Here is a 5,000-nt window from a genome sequence, read left to right on the forward strand (position 1 = left end):
CTAACATTTGCATTGATCATGTAGTTGGATGCTGTCACTTGTTGCCCTGTACGCCCACAGCCTACACTAGAGTCAATCTTCACATTCCTCTGTCAGCACTTTCAGCTTTTGTGTTGAAACATGAGGCCTTTGGCATGGCAAAGCACAGGTCCTCTGTGCATGGCCTTTTTTGTAGCGTGAGACCTGACACTTCCTGTGCAGAAACTAGATATCCCGCAATCTCTGGGTCTCTCTGTCTTGCGCCAGTGCCGGTGAGAGCTACACAGTAATTAGATGTGAGATAGAAACAAGCAGGCACAACGTTCACAGGCACACAGAGAGCTCACTCATGCACTGTTTCGTCACATTAGCACTCCCAGATTTGGGATGCAACACACAGAGGATGGCGAGGCGTGCATTGGATGCTGTGTGAGCCAGAAAAGTAAGTTGTCCTGTTCCCTTGGCGCATAGGGACAAGCTAGCTGAAGGAAAGCATGAAAATAGGGGAATCGATCAGCTATGACACTACCGGGTGCAGCCACAACACGCACGTCCATTATTACAAGGTAAGGCAAACAAAGCCCACACTGGGAATGTCACTACCGTAATTCCTAGTCAAAACAGCGAGAAAACTCTGATAGAGTGCTGGCCTTTCACTCACAAATGTGGAAAGAGTGTTCCGAAACGAGCATCTGGTCAGTGGCGGGGCCACCCGTTGCGGTAGGACGGGAAAGCACGAATTGAAAGGCTGTCGGGCTTGAACCCACAAATTTGGAAAAAGAGTCTGAGACCTCTGGACTTTTAAGTCAATAATCAGATGCGGATGACCGCGTCTGTCTGTGTTTTCGAATGATTTGGTTTTCTGGGAACAAAGCACTGCGCCTGAGATATGACAATGAATATTACGATGTCATTGTTATCACACAGTGAAAAATGATGGTGCCACGGAATGCATTTTGATGTCAAAACTACTCTGTTGACGTCACAGAGCCGGAGCGCTTGCTGGGTAGTCGTGGCCGAGTGGTTAAGGCGATGGACTTGAAATCCATTGGGGTCTCCCCGCGCAGGTTCAAATCCTGCCGACTACGTCCTTATGTAGAAAAGCACAGCGTGCAGGTTCCATAGGGAGCAGCTGCTTTGTGGCGGAGGGCGTCTGACGCAAAAGAGGAGAGCTTATCGAAAGCCTGTTGGCCTCAAACCCATGACCCGTCGATAAGTAGTCTGAGCAGTTTGGACTCTTCATCCATTGATCACAATTCAGCCAAATGACTGCCTCCTGGGCTTGAACCTATCACCCATAGATGAGGAGTCGAGGCACTTTTTGGACTCTTCCTCCTTTGATCAGAAGTCGCTGATTGTTACAGTACCTGTTAGGATGCTCAGAAGTGAGGGTGTGGCAGGTATTGGGATGTCCCCAGTTGAACGTTAATGTCTATGTTACGATACCTTTTGTTAATAAAAGGACAGCTTACAGTGTTGAAGCTGAGCAGATGGTCAGTGGCGGGGCCTCTCGTTGCCGAAGGAAAGAAAAGCACGAGTTGACAGGCTGTGGGGTTTGAAGTGACAAATGCAGAAAAAGAGTCTAAGCCCTTTGGACTGTAAATCCATTGATCAGCTCCCGATGGTTGCTTCCTAATATGTTGAGGAACCCTTTGCTTTTGAAGGAAGAAAGCATAGCTACTGAGATATGACACTGAATATTATGATGTGATTGTGATCACACAGTGAAAAAGCATTAGGCCATGGCAAAGTATTTTGATGTCATTACTACTCTAGTGTCGTCACCTCCAGACACAGGCCATCACAGGTAGTCGTGGCCGAGTGGTTAAGGCGATGGACTAGAAATCCATTGGGGTCTCCCCGCGCAGGTTCAAATCCTGCCGACTACGCTCTCTCGCCCCTTTTTCCCCAAGGCACGGTCAACAATCCCAACGGCTCCGTGTGTTTTTCACCTGCCTAACATTTGCATTGATCATGTAGTTGGATGCTGTCACTTGTTGCCCTGTACGCCCACAGCCTACACTAGAGTCAATCTTCACATTCCTCTGTCAGCACTTTCAGCTTTTGTGTTGAAACATGAGGCCTTTGGCATGGCAAAGCACAGGTCCTCTGTGCATGGCCTCTTTTTGTAGCGTGAGACCTGACACTTCCTGTGCAGAAACTAGATATCCCGCAATCTCTGGGTCTCTCAGTCTTGCGCCAGTGCCGGTGAGAGCTACACAGTAATTAGATGTGAGATAGAAACAAGCAGGCACAACGTTCACAGGCACACAGAGAGCTCACTCATGTACTGTTTCGTCACATTAGCACTCCCAGATTTGGGATGCAACACACAGAGGATGGCGAGGCGTGCATTGGATGCTGTGTGAGCCAGAAAAGTAAGTTGTCCTGTTCCCTTGGCGCATAGGGACAAGCTAGCTGAAGCAAAGCATGAAAATAGGGGAATCGATCAGCTATGACACTACCGGGTGCAGCCACAACACGCACGTCCATTATTACAAGGTAAGGCAAACAAAGCCCACACTGGGAATGTCACTACCGTAATTCCTAGTCAAAACAGCGAGAAAACTCTGATAGAGTGCTGGCCTTGCACTCACAAATGTGGAAAGAGTGTTCCGAAACGAGCATCTGGTCAGTGGCGGGGCCACCCGTTGCGGTAGGACGGGAAAGCACGAATTGAAAGGCTGTCGGGCTTGAACCCACAAATTTGGAAAAAGAGTCTGAGACCTCTGGACTTTTAAGTCAATAATCAGATGCGGATGACCGCGTCTGTCTGTGTTTTCAAATGATTTGGTTTTCTGGGAACAAAGCACTGCGCCTGAGATATGACAATGAATATTACGATGTCATTGTTATCACACAGTGAAAAATGATGGTGCCACGGAATGCATTTTGATGTCAAAACTACTCTGTTGACGTCACAGAGCCAGAGCGCTTGCTGGGTAGTCGTGGCCGAGTGGTTAAGGCGATGGACTTGAAATCCATTGGGGTCTCCCCGCGCAGGTTCAAATCCTGCCGACTACGTCCTTATGTAGAAAAGCACAGCGTGCAGGTTCCATAGGGAGCACCTGCTTTGTGGCGGAGGGCGTCTGACGCAAAAGAGGAGAGCTTATCGAAAGCCTGTTGGCCTCAAACCCATGACCCGTCGATAAGTAGTCTGAGCAGTTTGGACTCTTCATCCATTGATCACAATTCAGCCAAATGACTGCCTCCTGGGCTTGAACCTATCACCCATAGATGAGGAGTCGAGGCACTTTTTGGACTCTTCCTCCTTTGATCAGAAGTCGCTGACTGTTACAGTACCTGTTAGGATGCTCAGAAGTGAGGGTGTGGCAGGTATTGGGATGTCCCCAGTTGAAAGTTAATGTCTATGTTACGATACCTTTTGTTAATAAAAGGACAGCTTACAGTGTTGAAGCTGAGCAGATGGTCAGTGGCGGGGCCTCTCGTTGCCGAAGGAAAGAAAAGCACGAGTTGACAGGCTGTGGGGTTTGAAGTGACAAATGCAGAAAAAGAGTCTAAGCCCTTTGGACTGTAAATCCATTGATCAGCTCCCGATGGTTGCTTCCTAATATGTTGAGGAACCCTTTGCTTTTGAAGGAAGAAAGCATAGCTACTGAGATATGACACTGAATATTATGATGTGATTGTGATCACACAGTGAAAAAGCATTAGGCCATGGCAAAGTATTTTGATGTCATGACTACTCTAGTGTCGTCACCTCCAGACACAGGCCGTCACAGGTAGTCGTGGCCGAGTGGTTAAGGCGATGGACTAGAAATCCATTGGGGTCTCCCCGCGCAGGTTCAAATCCTGCCGACTACGCTCTCTCGCCCCTTTTTCCCCAAGGCACGGTCAACAATCCCAACGGCTCCGTGTGTTTTTCACCTGCCTAACATTTGCATTGATCATGTAGTTGGATGCTGTCACTTGTTGCCCTGTACGCCCACAGCCTACACTAGAGTCAATCTTCACATTCCTCTGTCAGCACTTTCAGCTTTTGTGTTGAAACATGAGGCCTTTGGCATGGCAAAGCACAGGTCCTCTGTGCATGGCCTCTTTTTGTAGCGTGAGACCTGACACTTCCTGTGCAGAAACTAGATATCCCGAAATCTCTGGGTCTCTCAGTCTTGCACCAGTGCCGGTGAGAGCTACACAGTAATTAGATGTGAGATAGAAACAAGCAGGCACAACGTTCACAGGCACACAGAGAGCTCACTCATGCACTGTTTCGTCACATTAGCACTCCCAGATTTGGGATGCAACACACAGAGGATGGCGAGGCGTGCATTGGATGCTGTGTGAGCCAGAAAAGTAAGTTGTCCTGTTCCCTTGGCGCATAGGGACAAGCTAGCTGAAGCAAAGCATGAAAATAGGGGAATCGATCAGCTATGACACTACCGGGTGCAGCCACAACACGCACGTCCATTATTACAAGGTAAGGCAAACAAAGTCCACACTGGGAATGTCACTACCGTAATTCCTAGTCAAAACAGCGAAAAAACTCTGATAGAGTGCTGGCCTTGCACTCACAAATGTGGAAAGAGTGTTCCGAAACGAGCATCTGGTCAGTGGCGGGGCCACCCGTTGCGGTAGGACGGGAAAGCACGAACTGAAAGGCTGTCGGGCTTGAACCCACAAATTTGGAAAAAGAGTCTGAGACCTCTGGACTTTTAAGTCAATAATCAGATGCGGATGACCGCGTCTGTCTGTGTTTTCGAATGATTTGGTTTTCTGGGAACAAAGCACTGCGCCTGAGATATGACAATGAATATTACGATGTCATTGTTATCACACAGTGAAAAATGATGGTGCCACGGAATGCATTTTGATGTCAAAACTACTCTGTTGACGTCACAGAGCCAGAGCGCTTGCTGGGTAGTCGTGGCCAAGTGGTTAAGGCGATGGACTTGAAATCCATTGGGGTCTCCCCGCGCAGGATTAAATCCTGTCGACTACGTCCTTATGTAGAATAGCACAGCGTGCAGGTTCCATAGGGAGAACCTGCTTTGTGGAGGAGG

At 48.5% G+C, this 5,000-nt stretch overlaps 5 non-coding genes across 5 annotated transcripts; all 5 read left to right on the plus strand.

Moving 5' to 3' along the window:
- Positions 1–985: 985 nt before the first annotated feature.
- Positions 986–1,067, plus strand: TRNAS-UGA (transfer RNA serine (anticodon UGA)). The gene has a single exon. It is a non-coding gene; the product is annotated as a tRNA-Ser (tRNA).
- Positions 1,068–1,786: 719 nt separating this feature from the next.
- Positions 1,787–1,868, plus strand: TRNAS-AGA (transfer RNA serine (anticodon AGA)). Its single transcript has one exon. It is a non-coding gene; the product is annotated as a tRNA-Ser (tRNA).
- Positions 1,869–2,921: 1,053 nt separating this feature from the next.
- TRNAS-UGA (transfer RNA serine (anticodon UGA)) lies at positions 2,922–3,003 on the plus strand. Its single transcript has one exon. It is a non-coding gene; the product is annotated as a tRNA-Ser (tRNA).
- A 719-nt stretch (positions 3,004–3,722) lies between these two features.
- TRNAS-AGA (transfer RNA serine (anticodon AGA)) lies at positions 3,723–3,804 on the plus strand. Its single transcript has one exon. It is a non-coding gene; the product is annotated as a tRNA-Ser (tRNA).
- Positions 3,805–4,857: 1,053 nt separating this feature from the next.
- Positions 4,858–4,939, plus strand: TRNAS-UGA (transfer RNA serine (anticodon UGA)). Its single transcript has one exon. It is a non-coding gene; the product is annotated as a tRNA-Ser (tRNA).
- Positions 4,940–5,000: the final 61 nt, after the last annotated feature.

Source organism: Staurois parvus, unplaced genomic scaffold (genome assembly GCF_062004578.1).
Source record: "Staurois parvus isolate SC_StPar_1 unplaced genomic scaffold, SC_StPar_1.0 ptg000081l, whole genome shotgun sequence".
NCBI lineage: Eukaryota > Metazoa > Chordata > Amphibia > Anura > Ranidae > Staurois > Staurois parvus.